Source organism: Alligator mississippiensis, chromosome 4, assembly GCF_030867095.1.
Source record: "Alligator mississippiensis isolate rAllMis1 chromosome 4, rAllMis1, whole genome shotgun sequence".
Lineage (NCBI taxonomy): Eukaryota > Metazoa > Chordata > Crocodylia > Alligatoridae > Alligator > Alligator mississippiensis.
Genome location: NC_081827.1, coordinates 76,697,033 through 76,722,502, shown reverse-complemented (window position 1 = coordinate 76,722,502; position 25,470 = coordinate 76,697,033). Strand labels below are relative to the sequence as shown.

General features: G+C 41.5%; 1 protein-coding gene across 8 annotated transcripts in view; it reads right to left on the bottom strand.

The window, feature by feature from the left end:
- Nucleotides 1–25,470, bottom strand: part of SYT1 (synaptotagmin 1) — a 672,911-nt gene that overhangs the window by 506,386 nt on the left and 141,055 nt on the right. The window lies entirely within an intron of this gene.

Genomic DNA, 25,470 nt, shown 5'->3' with positions numbered 1-25,470 from the left:
ATCTAATAAAAGACTGTCATCTTTCTTGAGAACACCAAAAACTTGGAAAAAAAGAGATCAATTGACAACAACCACCCACCCTCTTTCTCCTACTGTGCACTGGTCCAAGGCTAAGGTATTGCAATAATAAACTATTGTTTCAATTAAACAAATAAAATAATAGATGGAGAAGTCTATGGCCAATTATACTGCATATCTACATATCTATATAACAGCAATTCAGATCAGCATTTCTGTAATGAGTCACGTTAGTTCAGAAAGATCCTTCAGCTAATTACCTAGTGTGTTTGGCAGAGAATGGACTATTTTGCCATCTCTCTGGATCAATATTTTGGGTTTTCCTATAAATTGCATCAAGTCATGAATATGCAGTTCTGGCAATACTTGAAGTTTGCACTAGGGCAATGGTGGGACTGGCTAGCAGCCTACAGTAATACCTGACGACAAAAAGGTTCTGGATGAGTTATGTACTGTAAGAGTGGTTCACAAGTTTACCATTGTAAACATCTTTGGAGAAAAGTAGGAATTTGGCTCTTAGTCTATTCCACTGAAAAGAATGACAATGCAAAAAGTTTAAATGTCTTTATAGATACAATTACACAGGCAGGGTAGTGAATGAATACATTTTCTTCTTAAAGGCTCATTATCATTTGTCAGTGGAAACACAGGAGAACCTTGAGAGGGAGACCTACTGTGAATAACTGAATTTTGCAACTTAATCAGTAAAGCCTGGATTTTCAGAAATGTCTAAATGATTCTGAAGAATGTATCCTGTTGCACTTAGCCACTTTTAAAATTCTTACTTATGCAAGAATAAACTAATAATGGAAGGCATCACAAAATACATCTTCTTATTTATTGTGTCACTTACAGCTTAGGTTTAACTATTCATGATAACACTTCCTCAGATAATGGAAAATAACTATTTTGTATACTAGTGAAATCACATAACAATTAGCACCAACTCTTAAATTTTTCCTTAAAGATGAGAAGACCCCTCCAGTATATGCACAGATTACAAATTTTGCAGTTTAAGGAAATGCAAATTACAGAGATGCGACTGCATCACAGTGCAACAAATTCTACCAAGCGACTTGCTAGCATAAATTTGTCTAGAGCTGATGGGAGTTGTTGGAATGGTACCATGCTATCTTAGCAGGTAGATCCAAAGACCTCTAATGATTATAATTTTGTAGCATCGTTCAAGTTCATAAAACAAAAAATGATTAGATTTCAGAACACTGAAAACCTAAAGGAGATTCCAAAGACAAAAATCTGTTACAATTTTTAACCAACTGAAAGATACTTAAAATTTTGACGTCAAGTCAGAATCATGCCATGAGATACTTCTAGTTATGACCAGCTATTGCAAAGTCACAGTTACTGTGCTAACATAATTATCTTGCTTAATTGACCTAATGTACGAGTAGTTAAATTAGGTAGATACTCTAGCCCAGAGGTTCTCAAACTGTGGTCCACGTACCACCACTGGTCTGCGAGCTCCATTCAGGTGGTCCACAGAAAGGTTACAGAACAATCAAGAATATCTGTACGTTTAGGGTAAGACTACTGATATTAAAATATGAGTTGTGTGCTTTGATTTGTAGAACAAAAAAAGTTTAAGTGGTCTGCTGAGACCCTCAGCAGTTTTCAAATGGTCCACAAAAAAAAAGTTTGAGACCCGCTGCTCTAGCCTAAGAAAGCAGATATATTTAAAATAGCTACACCCTCTTTTTTGAGTGGTTCAAAAATTGTTTTAAATCTAAGAAACAAGAGAGACCACACATTATTATTATTAACATTTTAAAGCCTTTATAGATTGATAGAATTCTTATCTATCAAACAGATTCCATGTTGGTCAGTTTCAGCAGATTGGCAGAATAAGTTCCTCCCTTTAATGCTGTGTTCTTGTGTTCATTGCTGAATTTACTGTTCTGATCTTTCTTCCTGAAAGAGTTAACCCAGACAATGTAATTGCTAGCTTTCTTTAGCTAAAGAAAGATAAAGCAGGATTTAAAGACCATTTTCAACCCTCATAATACATTAAATGTTCACTTGATTGTTCAGCTAATTCTGACTTTAGGTTGATTGGCTTATTTAAAGACTCAGATCTTCAAACTGTTTTCATTTATAGCACAAATAAAAAAAAATCCACATTTTAAAATAAATCCTAGGAAAGACCCTATTTTAACAGGAAACCATAGCCCTGTTACTAGGAGGCAGGGCTGCCCCTTTAAAATCAGTTTTTAGGAACACCAAGTACCAGGAGGGCAGGGGTTAAGGCCGGTCAGCTGACTGGAAGGAGATGGGCTCTGTGCACATATAAATCCCTGGGCTGAAGCTGGCAGGAGTTAGTTCTTAGGCAAGCTGCCAGGGGAAGGAGCTCCTGCAGGGAAGAACTACCCAAGAATGCTATGGCTGCTGGATAGACTGTTGACAGGGCTAATGAGGCTCCAGGAGTCTACAAGGTACCCAGGGCTGGGAGCCACTAAAATACTCAAGGAGCAGTTTGGGGTTCTAAAGAGGCAGAGTGTGGCTTGCACAACTCATATTATGTTATAGCCCAGGGGCTCACATTTATGTTGTGGTTTTAACTGGTGGATGAGGTTGAGGCTATTGGGAAGGAGGAGGCCTCATAGGGGGCACACTACGGTATAGAGCTCCAGTGCTGGAGAGAGCACAGAGACAGGGCTGCAGCAAGCCTGAGGCTGCTCAAGGCCAAATCAGATTTAAATGTGCTAGTTTTTACATACCATCTGTGAGGCTTGGGCCACTGTGTAAGGGGAGTTCGGAGTGGTGGATAGTGATCTCTGGTGTTGGGGTAGTAAATGGGCAGCCTCCTGCCTGAGTAGCATCATAATTATTCTTCCATCAAGGCATGACAGGAGAGAAAGGTGGGTGGTTAGCCCAGAAACAGGGGGTCAGGCCAACATTGTACAAGCCCGAAGATGGCCCTCTGTCACGCCTATACATTTCCAATTTAACAGTGCTCTTCAATTAACAGGAGCAGTCCAGATTACCTAAAATATACTGTAACATACCTGCAAACCTTTTTGTAAGGGTCATTAACAAAATATGCAAGCAAAGAAAATACAAAGTATCTGTCTCTTGTCTGTGTACCAGTTTATTGTCCACTTCAGACATTTCCTGTCTCATTATAGAAATATACAAAACAAACTGTAATTATTCCTATCTTACCAGCAGAAGTGGATAACAATTTTGGATAATAAATTGTAGATAGTGTCTTTTCTAAATTGACAGATTCAATCATTAAGTTCTTTTTTGACATGGTGGGGATATTTTTAGAATGCAAACTTAAACTGTTGTATAAGAAGGTAACCTGCATTTATGAAATGCATTGTCATAAATTTTATTTAGCTGTAAACATTTCAAAAGTTACATGTTTACATGAATTAACTTCATTTTCTCTATTCGTTATACCCTGTAGACTTTAAGATGAGCAAATACACTTGCGAAATTTACATTAAATTGCTTATTAGAATTTTACTGTCAAAATCATGTAATCATAACATAATGCAATGACTGTTTCAAGGAAAACATCCAACAGCTTTATCTGGCTTTAACTATAAATATATGTGAGTGCATGCATTATGCAATCTCAAATAAATATATTTAAGACTTTCTATCCTACAACTAAGGCTACACACAGAATTAACATAAAAACAATATGCAAATTGATCTAGATAAGTATTTCTGACCTATTTTGTCAAGTATATTTTTACATATATAACTGGGTCATGTTCCACTAATATCATATTTTCCTCTTCAACTTAATTTTATTCATTTATTTTATCACATTTGAACAGCTTCTGCTAATCCCATGCCCTGTCGTTTTCCGATTATGGCAATGCAGAACTTTAACACCATTCTAGTTGACAGATAGGATTTCTGGCAACCCTAAAGATATGGGTGGAAGGGGCTGCAGAGTGGAATATTTTCTACCTTGCACACCTATTAGGTACACTGTGAGGTTATATGAGAAGCCTGCAAACAAAGCACTGGACTCCAGCCATTCAAGCAGCAATGTGTGAACTCTTTTTATGATTAATATGTGTAATCCACCTATTAAATAATGAATAAAACAGTTTTCACTGTTAGCCTGTTAGGTGGGTCAAGGCAAGTGGAAGCAATGGCTATTTCATCAATATAACTGCAAATGTTGCAAATATATGCTAGTATTCTTTTTTCATTATTTTCACAGTAAATGTATCAGCTGGTCTGTGTATCACTGTTTTACACTTTCATATATAAATCTCTAGTTATCGAGATATGTACCCTTAATAGCACTCTCATGAAAGCAAAAGCAACTTAATTGCTAGGAGGTCAAAAACCCTCCTGCAACAGTAATGGCTACATTTTATGTTACGATTTGAGAAAAAAATAAAGTCAAATGGGATTTCCGAGTTCAGATCTAAAGGTTGTATTTGGCCAAATGTTTTTAGCCCTCACTACAATTGTACCTATATTATATATTATTTTTTAATTTAAGTTAATTTTTTTACAAATTACATAAACATAAACCTCTATGAGTATGTGCAGATGTTATATCTTGATCGACCTAACTAGAGTTAGGTCGATCTTAATGCTGATCTGTTCAGACATTCAAAACATAAACTGGGCAAAAACAGTGGGCCCAATATAAATTAGTTCACCTGAGGAGGTGAACTAACTCAGATCAGGAATAGGTTAGCCTGACCTAGTGAATGTCTGCACACATTCAGAACACAGCCCTGGGGCTGTGCTCTTCCCACCCCTACCCCCCAGTCATCCTGATTGGGCTATTTTAGCTACCCCCAGACCTCCCCATTACTAGATGTTCAATCTCCACTCCCAGACCCACCACCCCCGCTTACCAGCCTGCCACCTCTGCCTGATCCTGCCAACCCCTGTCCCAAACCTACCAACCCCCTGAAGACCCTCTCTCCTCTCCCCATTCTTATCCCCCTTCCCCTCCCACTGTGATTCACTTGTGCGCTGGGCTCCTAGCGCAGCTCCCAACGCTGATGTATATCTGCACATGCTGCTCCAGATCTATAATCATACAGCTTTAAGTAAGCTGTATGATCATAGAGTGGTTGTGGCAAACATCTGTATATACTCTATGTTAAAAGAATTTTGAATGCTCAATTCTATAACATAAATAACTGAGAAAGTGTGAGAACTGAGACTGCATAGGAAAACTTAGTCTGGCTCCCTTGTGCAATAATCTTCCATTGCATAATCCTATATTTTCCCTCACAGAACTCGTGTCACTGATTCATAATGAGAATGCAATGCATTGTCTTAATTTAGATGTTTATTAGAAATCTCTCTCATTTATTACTATCATTATACTTTTTTATTCATTTATGCATCAGAAATCCTACTCCGGTCCAAGCATAATTGAATATTTTATTTTTAATTAAAAGGAAATGCTAACAACCAACAGAGGGTAAAATCCTGTTCTGGGTTATGCCTATACAACCCCACTGCTAGGAAGGTGAAATCCAGAGAATTCAAGAGTGTTTATTTTAGCTAATAGTTGCCATTAGTAATCAATTATGCCTTTTAGGCCTTTAAGAATTATTATGCCATTTAGATCTACCATTCTAAGCAAAAGCAGTTGCAGATCAACTTTATTATATGCCCAGATGCAGCATTTCTTATTTGCCACAGTATCAGAGGGAACCATGGAAGCATGAAATTGTAATTGAACATTAGAATCACAAACTGATCAATACAGTATTGGAGCAATAACAAAATACAGGTATGACCCCAAGTAATTGAACTCCATTTAATAAAAAAATCTGTTAACCATCATTCAGTTGTGTCCCTTGGGGTAGTGTATGAACTCTGAGTGAGCACGATAGCTGGTCATTCTAAATATTTTTGTTTGTTTGTTTTCTTGCTTACAAAACTCTGTGACCAAGAGTACATAATTGAGTACCCGAGTATTTTATTTTTTACACTTGAAATGATCATATTTTTAATATACAGTTCTCAAGTTTGCGAAATATAGCATAACTCTTGCAATGATTGGTGCCTTTTCCAAATTTTCAAGCTCAGACTTGTGATTACGTGAGATTCTCAGCTTTCAAACAAGGTTTCCAGACCTTGTGCTTGTAGACAAAGACTCAAAATTAGAAGGCATAATCCCTCCCACTCCAGTTTATTTATAAAACCTTTAAGATTTTTAAGTTGATTTTATATTTCTGGGTCTAAGGATGTTTAGGCACTTGAGTTTTGAAATGCTTAAAATAAGCCCTATTGGAGGACAGACATTTTTTAAAAATTAGTACAGGATTTTCTTCCAGTGATTATCAACATTTTCTTTTGAATGCAAATAACTTCTGGCAGCAGTGAAGCACACATCTTTAACCTCAAAACTAATGTTTTAACATCTGAAGTGTTATAACTGCTCTAAACTGGATGCAACTAAAAACTGGCAGAGTTTTTGTTTGAGGATTAAATTACTTACTATTATTTGCTGTAAACCAGTTAATTTAGATGTCAGACATCAATTAGAATCTTCAAAACTGAGCTTACTTCTCCATAAGAAAAGGAACGTCAGAAAAAAAATCTAGTTGTTTGTCTGTAATTGTTAGCCATACTTTCTATATAAATGGCACAGAAACAACTTGTAATTTGTGGAGGGATGCCTTAGCACTTGAATGCTGCTGTAGGCCACTTTTCCATTCCTCTAATGGGGAATCGCATTCCTCTTATTCAAGGCATTGCCAATAGCCATATCTAGAAGCAGATTCCTTCAACACTATATGACTTACGAAAACAATCTTGTTCAACAGTTTCCTCCTAACTCATTCTCCTAAGCCATCTGTTACCACATCCTTCATCTCCAGGGCTACATTATCTGGTACAGAGGGCACTTAGAAACATTTATATCCTAATACACTACCTTCAAGTTTGCTTGCCTTACTATCAGCATAAGGCCCCTCCTTTCTTCTGCAATTCAGATTCCTTAGAACTAACTACCTAGTTTTATATAATTTTTTTTGTTTTCACTTGTTCATTCCTTACTCTTACTTTTGATTTCTTGTTTGGGTTTGAAACAGTTTTATTTATTAGGGCTGTGCGAAGCTTCAGTAGCTAATTCGATTCAGAGGAGATTTGGCCTGATTTGGGGACCGAATCTCTGAATCTGAATCGAATCAGGAGATGAAGTAAAAGTTCTGAATTGATTCAAAGCATCCAAATCGATTTGGAAAAGATTCAGAAAGGACTCTGCTGAGTCGGAGATTCAGCCATAGACTAAACAAGCAGCTTACAGAGCTGCCTTCAGCTGGTAAATCTGTTGGGGATTGGGGCTGGGACAAGCAGCCCAGTTGGGGAGTAGGGAGCATGTTACTCAGGGAGGGGATTGCAGTATGTGGGTGTGGCAGCACTGGGAGTGGGGGCTCTGCCCTGCTGCTTGCCCAGCTGGGGTGAGGGGCAGGATGTGGGCACGGCTTGCTGCAGGAGGAAGAGGGCAAGTGGCAACAAGGCATAGCCCCCACTCCCAGTGATGCCGCATCTGCATGCCACACCAGCTGGAAAAGTGGCAGCAGGGCAGAGCTCCCGCTTCCAGGGCTGATGCAGGCTGGGAGTGGGGGCTATGCCTTGTTGCCACCCAGCGAGAACCATGCCTGAATTGCACTCCCCCTCCCCCTGCACCGGCTGGACAAGCGGCAGCAAGGCAGAGCCCCCACAGCTCCCCCTGCCATGGCAGAGGCAGGCACAGCCAGAGGAGCTGCAGGAGAAACCCCCATGGCTGCCCTGCCTGGCCCCATCCCCAGCCTGGCCCAGCCTAGTCCTCACACTTTAGAAAAAAAAAAGAAAAAGAAAAAAAGTCCCATACTCACCAGCTTTGGCAGCAGCAATTGGGAGCCTTTGGCAGCAGCAATTGGGAGCCTATGAGGGCTTGTGGCAGAGTCGTCCCCCCCCCCACAGCAGGGTGTAGCAGGGATCACCCCCTGTGCTTGGCACCTGTGCAGCAGTTGCCCCATGGTGCCTGCTGCCCCCCGCTGTGTGGAGGGGTTCTGCCACAAGCCCTCAGAGGCCCCCAACTGCTGCTGCCTGAGTTAGTGAGTGCATTTTTTTTTAAACTTCACAGTCACTGGCTGCAGGAGCAGCAATTGGCATCTCTAGGCACTCCTGGCAGAGCCCCCCCGACCTGGGAGGCAGCAGGGATCGCCCCCAGCCCCTACCCGGCACCTATGTGGCAGTTGTCACACTGTGCAGGTGCAGAGCGGCTTGGCAGGGTGCCACATGCAGTCTGGGAGCAGGGGTGGCTCCACTTGTCAGCACTCAGCCCCAGCTCCCAGGCAGTGCATGGTGCCCTGCTGAGCTGCTCTGCACCCACACCATGAGACAGCTGCTGCACAGGTGCCAGGCTGGGTGGGACAATCTTCTCTGACCCTCACTGCCCTGCACTGCATAGGGGGCTTTGCCATGAGTGCCCAGGGGCCCCAATTGCACCTGCTGCAACTGGTGAGTGCAGGGCTTTTTTTGTGCATGCATGTGTGCATGCGTGCGTGGGGCAGGACTAGGCTGGGACCAGGCAGGACAGCCATGAGGGCTTCTCTCATGGCTCCCCCAACCTGGGGAGAGGCAGGCACAGCTGGATAAGCCACACAGATGTGCCTACCTTTTCCCAGCTGATCCAAATCACCAAATCTCTTCCAAAGCTGATTCGGCCTAATCCAATCAGGACAGTGATGTGAATTTCCAAATCAAATCACTGTCCTCCAAAATTGGCTGAATCTGAATCTAAATTGAATACTTCCCTATTCACACAGGCCTATTATTTATTACAATTTCTACTGTTTAATTTAATTAACACTTTCTGATTAGTCTAAGATAATATTCAATTATAACACTAGTTAGCAAAGCTATCTTTGGCTAGTTTGACATTATTGTTTTGCAAGAACACTGTCAGACCTTTAGTCACTCTTCCACACTTTCAGACTCCAAAGCAAAATATATTGTCAAATTATTTTTCTGATGATATGATGTCCTATTTTTAAACCAGATATAAAACTAGTTTGAAATTCAACAATACTTTTCTATTCTCTGTGATAGTCCAAGATGAAAACCTATTTCATAAAGAAAGCCTTCACACATCAAGCTCATAAGACTGGAAAGCTAGACACTGAACACACCATGCAAGTCTGAGGTACATCTATAGAAGGTTTATTTCTCGGGCGTGGTCTGGAGGGATTCGCTAAATCTGTAGGGTTTAAGTAGATCATAAAAGACAAGACAGTGAAACTAGATATCTAACACCTCAAATTATGAGCAATATGACAAGAAACAACATATGTGACCAGAACTACTGGCTGCTGTGTCACAAAGCTCTTCCATAATTCTTGATCTTATATTTATCTTTTAAATATTTTTTGTTAAGCACATCCTTTAGTTCCTAATGAGACAAAAATTGGACCTTAATAGATTTATCATGTTAGAAAATTAACTTTTGATGGTTTTGGTTTCTTAGCTTCATAGAGGATCACTGTCAGATTTCTTAAACATGAAATCACTTGAATTTCTGTTAATTTTTTTATTTCCAAACATAAAAGATACAAAAGAACAAAGAGAAAAATGTGCTTATACTCAAATTATTTAATCCAAGTTGCACCCAAATACAATTCGATTTGCTTCAACATTTTTAGTGAAATGGTTGGCAACTTTTCTTGCCTGCACTATTAGATCTTATAGATATTAAAATCCTGCTCTTTGTGGTATAACAACAACATACAAGGCACAGACAGAAGATCAGCTCCTCGTTGCAACTCATAGTGCTTTGCAGGAAATGCTATGAGTTGTAATGATCCCCCAGACCCAACAGAAGTTCACTGTTGGGTCCAGGAGTTAGGGATTCCAGCTGCTTGCTGTCAGCCTGCAGCCCTGTCTGCATAGCAACACCATTCTCCTTCCCAGCCTGGATACTGTTTTCAGAATGGGAGGGGGGGAAAGGGAGCTCATTCTTGGGATTCCCCACCTGGCACTGAAGGGTAGGACGGGTAGATTGGCGCCCCCGTGAGGTGGGGGGAGGAGGCTCCAATCCGCCCACCCCACCCTCCTGCACCTTCTGAAAAGTCCATAAACCAAACTTCCTCTACTCCATTTCCCCCCCTTCCATTCTGAAAACAGCAACAGGCTGGGAACTCCACAGACACAAGTACAGAATGCTTTCCATTTTGGAGCGTGTTCATCTGAATGCTCATGCAATGAGGGTTGAGATTTTTTTCAGGATTGCACCCTTTTAAAGTGGTCTGCAGCCATGTACTTGTGTTTGGTCATGGTAGTATACCAGTTTCTGGGGCCAGATCAGGTGAAATTTGTCACTTCTGTCTGTGCCCACAGTTTTAGCCTATTGATTATTCTATACTGATTGCCTCTCTTCTTTTAATAGACCAGATTCACAACAGCATGTAACTGCCCAAATTTAAGAGTTCTGCAGACTTATTTCTGCGGGATGTCTAAGTCAAGAAGTGCAACCTTCAAAGCCCACCCTCTTCCCCCTCCCCCCAACCCTATGGTCCTTCAGCACTTAGCTTTTTCTCCATTAAATTCCTTTAGGCAGCTAAGAGTGCTGGTCCCCTGCATGCCCAGAAGTATCGCTACCTTGTTAGGGCAGAGCATCTCAATGTCTATGAGACACCTAAACCCCACAGAAATTCTCATATTAAGTGTTTCTCTACTTATCAGAGGCATAAAAAAGCAGCCAGGCACCCAGGGCAGTGGGACAGATAGGGGCAGCGGTGACTTAAGGATGCTGCCATACTGTTGGCATGATAGTGCAGCTTCCACGACGTATAATATTTTCCAGCCTCCTCCCCTCAAAATCAATGCCTGGTTCAGTTGCCCCAGTTACTCCTTCCTAGTTACACTCCTGTTGCTTGCTTAACACCTCAGATGGGCTTGATGGGCTCAAGGTTTCCTGTTCAGCATATTGATTTTTGGGTACTCCACTTTGAGGCATGTAAGTCAAATTCCTACCTTAGGGATGTGGATTCAACTCCAGGTGCCAAGAATGTCAAGTTTGATGTTGGGATTCATAGATATTAGGGTTGGAAGGGACCTCAGGAGATTGAGCCTGACCCCCTGCCCAGGGCAGAAAAAAGCACTGGGGTCAGATGACCCCAGCCAGGTGCTTGTCCAGTCTCCTCTTAAAGACCCCCGAAGTGGGGTAGAGCACCACCTCCCTTGGAAGCCAATTCCAGATTCTGGCATACCTTACTGTAAAGAAGTTCTTCCTGATGTCCAACCTGAATTTGCTTTCTGTAAGTTTGTGGCCATTATTTCTAGTTACTCCAAGGGGTGCCCTGGTAAACAGAGCATCTCCTATCCCTTGCTATTTCCCCCAATGAATTTTTAGATGACCACAAGATCACCTCTTAGCCTTCTCTTGAGGATACTGAAGAGATTCATGTCCCTCAATCTCTTTTTGTAGGGCCTTACCTGAAGGTCCCTAACTATACGAGTGGTCCTCCTCTGGACCCTCTCAAGGTTATCCATTTCCCTCTTGAAGTGGGAAGTGCCCAAAACTGGACACAGTACTCCAGGTGTGGCCTCACCAGTGCTGCATAGAGGGGAAGTATCACCTCCCTGTACCTGTTTGTGATGCACCTGCTAATGTATAATGAAGTGTGGTTAGCTTTACTAATCACTTCATCACGTTGATGACTCATGTTCATCCTGGAGTCGGTTATGATTCTGAGATCCCTTTCTGCTACAGTGCTGCTGAGAGGGCCCTCCTCCAGCCTGTAAGTGTGCTGGTAATTCCTTCTCCCTAGGTGCAGCACCTTGCATTTGTCCGTGTTGAACTGCATCCTATTCTGTTCTACCCGCTTCTCCAACATGTCCAGACCTACCTGGATCTGTTCCCTGCGCACTAGTGTATTTACTTTATCCCATAATTTAGTGTCATCTGAAAATCTGGACAGAGTGCTCTCCACAGCCTCATTTAAGTCACTGATGACATTGGTCCAAGGACCAATGCACTGGTCCAAGGACCAAACCTTGGGGAACTCCACTGCCCACATCTTTCCAGGTCAATTCCAACCCATCCACCACCACTCTCTGGGTGCGTCCCATTAGCCAATTTGCCACCCACCTGATCGTGTAACTATCTACATTATAGCCGCTCAGTTTATTTATGAGACTAGGATGAGAAACCATATCAAAGGCTTTCTTAAAATCCAGGCAGATGACATCTACCTCATCCCCTGGATCTAAGCATTCTGTGACCTGGTCATAAGAAGAAAAGGTTAGTTAGGCTGGATCTACCTGCTATGAACCTGGCTGCCCTTCAGCATTATTTTTCCTGCTGGACTTCCACAAATGTGATCTTTAATAATTTTTTCAAAGGTTTTTCTAAGGATAGAGGTGAAACTTACTGGCTAATAGTTACCTGGATCCTCCTTCCTCCCCTTCTTGAAAATAGGGACCACATTGGCCCTTTTCCAACCCTCTGGGACTTGACCTGAGTACCATGAGTGCTCAAACAACCGTGTCAGTGGATCTACTATGACACTGGCCAATTCCTTCAGCATCCTTGGATGAAGATCTTCCGGGCCTGATGACTTAAACACATCCAGCCCCCACAAGTGTCCCTTCACTAACTCAGCACTAACAGTTGGTGGGCTGGTTTCCCTCCTGTGCTCATCTATAATCCAATTGGGAGATTTGTATTCAGCAATACAGAAGTAAAAACTCATTGAAGAGCTCAGCTTTGTCCTTCCTATCTGTGCACCGATTGCCCCAGTCTGCCCTGTAGGGGTCCTATGCTACGCTGTGCCTTCTTTGTGTGGGATGTTCAACAACACAATGCTTACCAACCTTGGTGAATCAAGCTCCATGCAACTTCCATGTTCAAAATGCAGAAGGTGAAATGACAGCTAATCAGCCACTGATTGTTCACATATTTTAGTAATGATTATTTAAAACAAATCTTTCACCTACCATCAGCATTCATAACAGACTATTTACAGAAATAAATGCTGGCTTTTGTAAAGCTCTCAAGGTATTTTCATACAATTTCAGCATTTTTTAAGCATAACTCCAGTATGTTCGATTGTTAAGTGAAAACATCATTTAAACTTTATGGAAGAGTCTTCTAAGATTTTGTTTTACATTAGGGATTTTATCACCATGTATTATTTGTGGATTACATAGCAAAAAAAAAAATGTTGCAGTTTTGTCAGTCTTCAAGGTTTTATTATGAATCTTTCAACATTTGAGTCTTTTTTTTTTAAAGCTCCACTTCCTACAGTCTCCGCTTTCATTAAAAAAATGTGTTTATCACTCTCAGTTGTAAACAATTATTATCATCTATGAAAGGCCATAAAAAAACAGAAGGTAAATAAAATAAAACAAAATGTATTTCTTTCAAAATCTCTTTTTACTGGGAGGCCTAACTCATGATTTTGAGTGCTTGGAATTTATAAAACAGTTGTTATGTAGTTTTTTGTAGTTGTCCATTCAGCACATGCTGAATGCTATGGTTCAAAGTGACAATCAAGTATTTACGTTTTAAAAATAGCCACACAGTGCCAGCTTGATTAGGGTCAATTCCAAAACCCACTCTAGTCATGTCTATACTGGATCTTCTTCACTTTCAGTTAACAGATTTCCAGTGAATTTAAAGTGATTAACGGATTAGTGGGAGAGTCCCCAAGTGTTTCTTCCAAGAAACAAATGTTTACAGACTACTGAGAAATACAAGCACTTGGGCTAAGGACAGACATTACACACAAACTGGTTTAAGTGATCAGAAACTGGTTTAAATGTGTAATAGAACATAAATTCAGTGCACATAAACCAGTTTGAAAATGGATAAAACCTGTTTGAAATAAACCTGGTTGAATGTAATATCATATTTAACTGATTTGGGTCAAACCAATTTATGCAATGTCTGTCCCAGACTCCTTCCTGGTTTCAGTTAAATCAGAGCGCCCCCCCGCCCTGCCCCCAGCATTCCGACATGCTATCAGGGCTGAGTGGGGCTCTCTACTCAAGAGAGCTGGGCTGGCCCCTCCCTTCTGCTCCCTACCTGCAGCTCTGGCAGAGACTGCAGGTACAGCAGGTCTGACTGGCTTCAGGTCTGCCTGGCTTCCTTCTGCTCCCCGTCCCCCTCACCACTCCCTGTTCAAGCAGGGGCTCCCACAACTCCTCTGCCTTACAAACACTCCTGTCAGCATTAGCAAGCATACCACTTGCTGGCTATAGTCCATGCTGTAGGAGACAGGACAAAGGCAGACAGGGCAGTGTCTGCGTAGGGCTCTTCGAAGATAATCAATGGGTAGCTGGCAATGTCCCTCCAATTCCTTCCTTGTGAACAGTTGTTTAAGAAGAGCTTGGACTAATGAGAGATCCTTTTGTTTTGCTGATGGGATGATAAATGTTACCTGTAACTCCCTGCTGTGCAACTCAGTACTGTGTAAATCCCTGGTAGCTTCCTTGCTGACCAGAGGGGGAGGAGGGGAAACCCCTCGCTAATCAGTGTCCTGCCTGGGCCTGGCCATGCTCCTCAACTCAGCACTGTGGAAGGGAAGGTAGCCAAGTACCTGTGTGTCCACCATTTTTATTTTGCAGGTCCCTACTGAGGTTGGACACCTGCAGTACTTGCTGCTGCAAATCAGTGATATGCAATGATCAGCCAGATTTCTTACTTTCAAAGCAAAGAATAATTTATTTTAACAATAGGAACAAAGAATTAGAAATTATTTTAAAACAGCTTGCATGTCTATCTTACCTGGAGTCCTTCCACCCCATGACAGACCAGCTCAGACTGGCTTTATTTCTTCAAATACTCCTAGAGTTGCACTCTGTTTGAATTTGGTTCCTCCAATCAAGTGATACCTCTCAAGAAAGAGGGTTTAATTTAATTTTTCAAGAGTTTTTTAAATATTTTATGTTTGCAGGCCTTTTTCTTTTTCTGCCAAAATCTAGTTTTGTAGGTTAGTTGAACAGGAAGAAAAATCAAAGCTAGTATATGTCTTGTCTTGCTCCTTAACAAGACTTAAATTTTTGCTCAGAGCTTAGGTTCTTGTCCAGACAGATGCCGAGCAAGTTAACCTCACATGTTTATATAATAAATATCTTCCTAAGCAGGCCAATGTGAAATATTTATTATTGCCGATCTAATTAGTGATAAACCTGAGATAAAACTAGTGTAACTTAGTAGCATTTCTGTTAACTTTGATAGGCTTTGGATAGACCCCAATCCCACAATCTGTAACAAAATATTTAAAGTTAAATAGTAGTCTCCCTGTTCTGAATGGTAAATGCTGCCAAATATAACATATTAAGTAAGTTTCAGATTATATGGGACTATTCACATATTTAATGTCAATCGCATGCTTCTGTGTTTTGCCACAATATTGTATGTAATCTCCACTGTATATTTTCCATTTTCTCTTATGTTTTTAAAAAATACATATTTTAGCACTATGAATATCTCCAGTACAAAGAAATTAGTTTTATGATGCTACTAAAAAGATCAGGGATGATATCTGTTAGAGGCAATATAATAGAAGTTAGAGTTTATTGCATCTGTGGTAGGTCTTATGTTGCTTTTAAAATATATTCTCTTATTCTTGGACTTCAGGGATTTTGCCCTCTGTTTATCCTAGGGAAAAAACATGGTTCTATGTAAAGTTCTCCAGACAAAATATTTTAGGTGCTAATTATTTACATCATATTCTTAACTGATTGGTTAAGAATGATGAGAAGCAAGTTTAGGAATTGCTGATGGCAGAAAATAGCCAGAATAAAGAAATATTTCTGGAACTGCTGAAAATCAGTGGACCTTGAGAAAAGGAGAAAAAGCTATGACCATGATTATCCACCAACTTGGGACACATCCTTCCTATTAACCAACCTTCAGCAACCAAGTGGCCTTAATTTGACTGCACATTAAAACTTTAATCTTAATGACATTGGAGAATTTAATTCCAATATTTTACCTAATCTTCCTCACTCATTTTGTACGTATGTGTATTATATTTTTAATGTGTTACCATATATTCATATGGGTTGCCCCAAATCAAAGCATTTTTAAGGACTCTACAAAATCTAGAACTATCTGCAGTTACATTAATCTTAACATAAGGAGGACAATATGGAACATAGGTGCCAACTTCTATTTTGGGTAAAGGGAGGGGGGCTAATATGATGGATATGTAGAAAGTTTTATGCATTTCAGGTGCTAGCCCTCTTCCCAAGGTGGGCCAGGGCCCTTGGGCCCCCACAAACTTGACACCCCGATACAGAAATCTTTTCGTGGCAAGGGCTGTGTTTTTGTTCTGTATTTGAACAGTGCCAGTATAACTGGCTCCTAGTACATGAGTGGGGCTTCTAGATGCTGTTGTAACAGCAACAATTGTTAACCAATCCTGAAAAGTGTTTTTGTATTAGCCAAGCAGAAGACATAAGTGTTAATAACAGTTTATGTAAGCTTAATATTCAAAAGCAATAACCTTAGTAAATTTCATTTATGTTGGAAATTGCATATGTTAAAAAAATATTAGAGGTGTGGTGTAGTTTCTTTCAGTTTTTCATAAATGTACAGATTTCATGTGTAAAGATACCCTTTTCAGGTTTTAGTTGAAACATTAGAAAATGTACTCTCTCTCCAAGATCAGAAAAAAAAAAAACAAACTTGAATTACCAGTCTCCTTTTCCAGTTAAGTGATCACATTAACATTTGGCTGAGCACTGAAAGGTACTCAACAGAAAACTATTAATGAATACTTCATGTCAAATGCAGTTTATGTTTTAGTTGTTCCTTTAGGAGATGCACAAATCAAGTTTGTAAAACCAAAGCATCGTATATGGATATCAGCATGTGAACACCAAATACAACAGCTAGCAGACACAGATAAGAATAATGGAAAAACTATTCATACCTACATACTGGTGATTATAACTGCATTATTTTAAAGAGATTTTTCCATTATATTCATAGATTTCATAGACACCAGGGCTGGAAGGCACCCCGGAAGATCATTGAGTCCAGCCCCCTGCCCCAGGGGCAGGAAGTCAGCAGGGATCATAGGATCCCAGCAAGATAAACATCCAAATGTCTTTTGAAGGCATTCAAAGTGGGTGCTTGAACCACGTCTGGCAGCAGTCTATTCCAAACCTTGGGGGCTCGGACAGTAAAGAAGTTCTCCCTTATGTCCAGCCTAAAATGGTCATGGCGGAGTTTGTGACTGTTTGACCTTGTCATCCCTTAGGGCGCTCTGGTGAACAGCCGTTCCCCCAGATCCTGGTGAGCACACCTGATAAACTCATAGGTGGCCACCAGATCGCCCCTGAGCCTATGCTTTTCCAGGTTGAAGAGTCCCATGGCTCTCAGCCTCTCCTTATGAAGTCTGTTTTCCTGACCTCTGATCATGCGCATGGCCCTCCTCTGCACTCTCTCAAGCTTCTCCACATCCTTTTTGAATTGTGGAGCCCAAAACTGGATGCAGTACTCCAGCTGCGGCCTTACCATTTCAATACACATCAAGTGATGTATAGCTGATAAATGCTTTCAGTCTATCTGTAGCTAAAGAAACAATGATATTTGTTGTGTTCTTTACTAGTCAATATCAAGATTTACATTCCCTCCTTGAAGATGGGTCAAGACAAACACAGACTACTTCATCACCATCTAGATGTTAGTATTGTGCCAATTTGGCAACTGATGCCTAGAATTCCTCTTCCCATGACAGCTATACAATATCAAATCTCAATGCTACTTTCTCAAAGGCAGAAAAAACAAGTTACCGTAACAAAGAGAATAGGGTGTCCTGGGTACATGTATGTTAAAAAAATATGAAGTCAATAGAAAATTAAGAAAGAATACTGTATATTCTGTTATTTGCATAGTTTATATACGGTACAATAGGGCCCCATTCAAAGTTTGAAGCATAAAGTTTCCTTGGGAAACTTTTCAAACATTCCAGTGAGTTCCTTCTTTTTAATATATCATTTATTTTAACAGAGAACAAGAAAGGAAAGGAAGAAATTCTTGAACTGTTCTCTAAATAGGTACTCCATCACTATATGACAAACATAAGAACCAATAAGATTTCCTAAGGCAGACACAGTGTCTTCTAGCTCAGTTATTTCTCAGGCAGCTTGCACAGTTATTCCTCTAAAGTCTGAAACATTACTGCTGACTTCAGTGGGCAGTAGAACTTCCTTGTAGTTCAACAGACATGGAACCAAGCTTCTGTCAGCCAACTTTCTCCTGACCCAAACCAGTATTGTTAGCATTGTATCTTTGTCAGACTGTATTTTAACTCCAGAAACAAATAAAACTGCCTTTAAATAGAGATTGTGTACAGTAGCACTCAGGTTTAACAAGGTATGGTGGAAAATAAAGCATCTTAACAGATATCACGTTACATACATAAAATCACCAGTTATTTAAAATTATTGGCCCACACAGGTATTCAGCATTCAGAACTGTATGCAGACTGGTTCCATATATGCCTAAATAGGACATAAGTGGAATTTAGCTGCCCAAATTCCAAAGAGTGATCCAGGCGAGTTCTGGTCCAGCATTAGACACCCAAATTCCTCCATTTTAGACTTTAAAGTTCTCTAAGTACCTACACAGTAGAGCTTCTATATAGCTTTGAAATGATAAAGTTTGGATGCATAGGTACCTAAATCCCATCTAAGATCCACTGCAATTGTGAGTGGTGTTGGAAAGGTGCCTAAATTCTGCATAAGTATGGCATGGCATGACTAACTTATAGCAAAAGCAGTTCAAGACAAAATACAAGACCCTGGGCCACTTTCCCTTGAAAAATGAAGGTGTAAGAGGTAGAAAGCACACTATAACCACAATAGCCTAGAAGTTAGATCACCTGGCCAGAAGTAGGTGACCTCTAGGCTCTCCCCACCTAAGCAAATTCAAACCCGTATCTCTCATAAGAGCACCCTGACAGGGCTATAGAATAACCTTAGGAGGGGCAGCTTCTGTTGAAGTTGTACCACTGTTTAACCAAGACCTTTGGCTGATGTTACACAAGACAAGATCAACTCATCAACCATGCGTTAGGATGCTGATGGACGTGAAGAAAAAAAAAGTGCTTTATCAAAAATAGATGTGTGCTAATTTTACCCAGCTCTGCAGCATCTGTATAGATTGGGCACTTCAGCAGGGCTTTTTGGTGCTTTTATCTAAAGTTGATTCAATCACCTATTTGATAAAAGTGACAAAAAAGCCCCACTGAAGTGCCTGATCTATACAGATGTTGGGCAAGCTGGATCCAACTAATGCAACACCTCTTCTGGGCACGTGCAGGGGTTGGTGTGAGAGCACACTGAGTTTAAAGCACCATTTTTTGGTTTTTTTATTCATGTCTGCAAGCAGCCTTAAGTAGAAACCCAGCCACACATTCATTCAATTAACAGCATAATAAAATGGAATAAGCCACAAAGTCATTACACATATTTTGTGCATAGCAGGAGGCACAACCGAGGGGTTGGGTATCAGGTCCAATTGTGCCATATTGCTAGTTCAAGGGGAGTCCAGGATTGTGATCCTAGGCTTCCCCTGCACTGGCAAGTAACAAGCTCCTGTAGCTGGCATAGCCCAGGATCCCTGCCTTGGGAGTACACTGGAGCCCTTCAGGACTCCACTACACTCCTGAGGCTGGGAATGCCAATCCGCTGACTGGCATTCTGGACTCTTGAAGGCCTCTGGTGCGCTCGTGCAGCTGGGAGCACAAAGCAAGGAAGGAGCTTGCTACTTGGGGCCTGGGATCACAATACCTGGCTCCTCCTACACCAGCAATATAGTGCTATTTGGATCTAAGCACTGATCCCACAATGGCGCCTCCTGCCATACAAGTGTGGCATTTCAGGAAGCACAACTGTTGGGACTAGATTAGATTCCACTGCACTTTAACTGAATATCTATCAGCAGCCCAAGAGTCATGAGACCAGAAAGAGTTTGTGTAAGCAAGAGGAATCCAAACTATAGCCTAGTTGCTGTTGCACTCTTCTGGGCAGGGAAAATAGAGGTTCTAATCCCTACTCCCAAGGTTATTTCTGTTTTTTATTACATTACTGTCAAATATAAAATGCATAAGCCATCTAGGGAACAAGGAATGGAGTCCAGGACTCTCTGATCCCAGGGGGCTACAGAATCACATTCTTCCTTACTTGCTCTCCCCTTATGGTCTCATGATTCTTGTGTTTGTGCACAGTGCACAAGCTTCAACAGAAGGAATTGAGGGTGCTCACTACTCAGCCTAGTCTATAGTCTGGTGATTAGGGCCTTCTGCTGGCAGAGGGAGATATGTATTTGAAACCCTTTCAGGCTGAAAAAGGCTTATAACTCTGTTTCCTTGACAAGTTCTCTAAGCACTAGGTTATTATGAGACAGGCAAACACCACCGTGGCCCTTGGGGTAAGCTGGGCTAAGTTCAGATGTTACATTTAATGCACTTTAAGAATGCAGGAAGTGATTTACAGCCATAACAATAAATATATTCACAGCATAAAGTGTTCCCACGTTCAGGTGCCAGTCTGGCAGCCTCCTGGGAACCATGCAGCAATGCCCCCTACCTGCTGGCTGGCCTTGGCCAGTGAAGATAGGCACCAAGGCTCACCCACAGAACAGCATATATCTGGCCGGTTGGAACATGCTCCAACTTATAGCTCTTGAAGAAAAGTGCAACAGTTAGAGCACTTCTGCCAGGAGTTTTTTGAATGCCTGTACTTAGCCTTCGATACCTCCCTTCACAAGTGGGAGTAGACATTTTGGATCCTGAGCAATGGAATAACTACTCGCACTGCCTGTTTTAAGTCTATGAGAATGGCAGGAATTCTGACACACTCATGTACTTAGTATTTTTAGTGGTGATTTTGAAGGACCACCAGGACTTTCAATTCACATTTTAGTACTTAGCATTTCCTACTGGCTAACTCTAGGTGGCCCTGGACTCTACAAAGCATCTTTCAAAGCACCCAGCGCTGTGACACATGCAGTTGTATAAGCAGCAAAACATATGTTCGCCCTGAGAAAATTGCAGCGGCGCACTTTTGAGCTAAAACACCTTGGAGGTGCTTTAGTTCAAAAGTGCACTGCCACCGTTTTCTGTGCGCTGACATGCAATTGCCACTTACAGAACTCCATGCAGTGTACTGTAGTTCACCTCAGCTCAGGTATGGAGCAAACCCAATTAATTAATTAATTGAGTCTGCTTCAAAGCAGACTCAGCTTTGACGCGGTAGATCTCCAGCATGTCCCAGGAAAAAAAACAAACTATGTATATAAATGCCCTAGATGACTTTTTTAGTATCTAGCATTCAGTCTTCTCATTCATCCATAAAATTGAGAGACAGAAGCATTATTCTGAGGGCCTTTCCAGGGTGTTAGCTCGCACATTTGCCTGTAATGTGCAAAAAAGTATAGATGTTGCACTTTATGATCTTTAGGCATGCAGAAAGTGCTTTACAGCTGTAACAGGATAGATATTCACAGCACATAAAGTACTTTAAAACTGGAGGATCCCACTCTAAGTTAACCCTGGATAGATGTGTACTAACCTAAAGGGCTTTCTGTTAGAGAGCTTTATCAAACATCTATGCCAGATCTCATCGAGGGTTAACTTAAGAGTGTGATAGCTGAGATCCCAGGTGGCATTGCACAGGGCTGCTTTAGCCTTGGGCAAATCTTGTTTGCTATGGCCTGAGAACTGGGCTGGTCCCACTCCCTTGGCTGACACTGACCTGAGTCAGTGACAGCCTCTGATTCCAGCCCCACATGCAGCCTGGCTGGAGGATGGGGGGGTGGGGGGAGGATGGGAGGCTAGACAACTAATATTTGGGACTGCAACACTGGAGTAGAAATGTCTAGATGACCTGTCTATATCTAGCCCAGTCTTCTCATTCATGCTTAAAATTGAGAGACAGAACAAAAGCATTATTCTGAGGATGTTTCCAAGGTACTAGCTCACACATTTGCCTGTAATGTAGAAGAACGTCAAACACTGACTAGTTCTTATCATGCTATACTTTTCTGGAACTATAGCAGTATCAAGCTGTTCATCTCAGTAGCATGTCTTGGATAATTCTTTCTTTGGCAAAAAAAGCAGCTCATCAGAAACCAAATCATCCTAGTAGTACATAGACCACATCTTGAGTTTGGGCATATGTCCCAAAGATATCCATTTCAAAAGCAATGAAGCATAACCTAAACTGAAAAGAATGTTGCATAGCTTATTTTGATGGAGTTTAACCTTTAGTATGATTTGTTGGGAAAGTTTACACTGTACTTCATAACTTTTTGAAAGATTTCTGGTGACTTTTTTTATTTAATGAAAAGTAAAATTTTTAAAACCATTTTTTTCCAGAATAACCCAATTAAAAAGTTGGCTTTATAGTTTGTTTCAAGTTTTCATTGCATTCAGCATTTCTCTGCAGCCTGTGCTATATTGTCCCCTCAACCACACCTAATCTCCTTCTACCCCCTGTTCTGGATAATACAGTGAAAATTGAATTGAAAAGGCCAAAGTGTGTCAAACATAATGACATGTTTTGACATTTTCCAAAGGAACTGCTTCAAGGTTCATGACAAAATGTTTTGTTTCACTGCTTAACAAGCAATGTTTTGTTTTGACATGACTGAAACAAAACTTTATCAGAAATTCTGTTGTGCAAAAAAGCAAATTGCAAACTCAACTCTCAGTTCTGTTGAATTTATATTTTTTAGCTAACTCTAGTTTTCATGCTTCTGCTCCTTAAGTGTAAAAGAGGAGAATGCAGGGGTATGCGTTTAGTATCACAAAAAAGGAGAATAAAAATGCATTCTGATTGTCACAATAAAAAGAGATAAACATAAAGGCTAGGGACAGACATTCAAGAAGCCTAAGCCTGAATTGATTCAATCTTTGCAGGTTAGTCTAACCTGCAAAGCTTGAACTGATTTGGAGATGGATAGACATTCCCTTTTCATTCCAGAAATGCAGGCACATGCCTACAGTAGCTCAGGCTAGAAGCCAGGGGGCACTAGAGTGAGCCCTCCCTTTGTTTTCACATAGCTGAGTTGAGGGGGGTGTGGCCAGGCCCCAGCAGGATGCTCTTGTTATTTCCCCGCCCCCGCCCCACCCCCAAGCTGCCCAGAAGGGAATGTTTATCACCCCTATCTCAGAGTTCATTATTAAGGCTGTGCAAAGCTTCAGTCCCTGATTTAATTCAGACCAATTTGGTGGTTGAATTCATAGATTCATAGATATTAGGGTTGGAAGGGACCTCAGTAAGTCATTGATCCGACCTCCTGCCCTGGGAAGGAAAGAGCGCTGGGGTCAGACAAATCTCTGAATCTGATCAGGAGACCTTTTAATCTCTCCAAATTGAATTGGAACCCTCTAAATCAGTTCAGAAAGATTCAGAGATTTGGATATAGACACAGCTTTAAATATTTTTTCTACATACTTCAAGGTACTAGGCAGTAGGCCTGCGTGAGTCAGCAGCGATTCGATCCGGCTTTGGATCTGACTGCTTCGGATGGCAGTGATCCGATCTGGAGCTCCAGACCAGGCTTCCACCTCAATTCGACTGAAGCGGCTCTGAAGCTCCGGAGCTGCCTCGGAGATCTGGCCATAGGGTATAATGGGGGAAATCAATGAAATATCTATAACTTTATCTTCTTGAAACTTGGCAGGCTTCATGCTCTCTGCAGTCTACCACCTCTGAAAGTTTCATCCAAATCGGACAAAAAACAACAAAGTTATAGATATTTTATTGTTTCACCATTATACCTTATGGCTGGATCTCTGAGGCGGCTCCAAAGTGCTTCAGAAGCTCCGAACCACTTTGGGAAGCCTAATGAGGCCAGTGCTTTGAGCTGGACATGCTGCTTCAGACCCCAAAGCGTCTGAAGTTTCTCCGGATCCAAAGCTCTTCCAAAGCCTCGCACTGCCCTAACTAGGCAGCTCATCAACACTGCAATGGTGGGGTGGATGGAGCATCCCAGAGGAGCATTGGTGGGAGGGGTCCCCAGCACATTTGGCAGCAGACCTGGAAGTGGACCAGAAGCATTTCTGGTCCTCTGCTGGGTCTGCTGTGGAGCATGGTGAGGCCCCCCCCCTGCCCTCCCAGCTCAGTGACTGGTGTGTCTCCTAGGTCTGGGGGGGGTGTCATCCAGGGTCCCCCCCCTATGGTCAATCATCAAGCTGGGGTGGCGCAAGGGGACCCCCAGTACACCTGGAAGTGGATCAGAAGTACTTCTGGTCCATTTCTGGGTTCACCTCCAAGCATGTGGGCCAACCCTACCATGCTCCTCTGGGATGCTCCATCCACCCCAGCATCACAGTGTTTATGAGCTGTGCTTGGTAAATCAAGGTACATAAAAAAAAAATATTTAAAGCTGTGTCTATGGCTGAATCATTGATTTCTCTGAATCAGCAATCTTCAAATTCAGGTTTGGCCAAATCAAATCGGGGACCGCAATCCGAATCAATAAATCAAATCACTGTCTCCAATTCAGGCTGAATCCAAATCCAAATTGAATATGGCCCATTTTGCACGCTCCTATTTTTCAACCCATTAAGAGAACAAAGCCTCTCTCCATTAACTAATGAAGTTCTTCTTAAATAGTTCTTCTAAGGCAGGCCATTAAGCTACCTGTTGATTAGCTCCAAAACTCCTCTCTGCCTTTGTCGTCTCCCACAGCATGGACTGTAGCCAGCATGTGGTCTGCTAGCTAATGCTGAGGGTCTGTGTGAGGCGTAGGGGTGGGGGGAATAATCCCTGCTTAGCAGGGAAATGCTAGGCAGATGCTCTGTGCCCTCAAGTCTCTGCTGGAGCTCTGGCCAGGGAGTAGAGGGGAGGGGTCAGTGCTGCTGTGGAGCAGAGAGCCCCCCACCCAGCCCAGAGAGTATGCTGGGATGCTGGGAGTGTTTGGTTTAACTTAAAATCAACAAGGAGTCTGCAACAGACATTGCACAAACTGGTTCGATCCAAATCAGTTGAGTCTGATACTACATTCAGTCAGGTTTATCCAAAACCAGTTTCAGCCATTTTCAAATTGGTTTATGTGCACTGAACATCTGTTCTGTTACAGGTTTAAACTAGTTTCTGATCACTTAAACCAGTTTGTGTAATGTCTGTCCCTAGGCAAAATGCTCAGTGTAACCAAGTGACTTGAATATTTGCTTTGTCAGTATTTTTTTTTCACTGCACAACACTGTAAACATAAGTGATTCCTTTAATTTTCCCTAACGTCTTACAATCACAACGATTAAAGGAACCGAAAATACATTTCTTAAGGCTCTTTTCTTCATGTCCTTTAATATTGAATAACAGTAAAATGACCTTCATCATTCTCTGAAGTGCTGAGATTGTGAGTAATGACAATATTTTCCACCTGGGACTTCTACTTTCTTTTGCAGCTATCTAGTATGATAGCCATCTGAACCTATACATTTACAGCTATTATTTTTAACACTGCTGTAATAT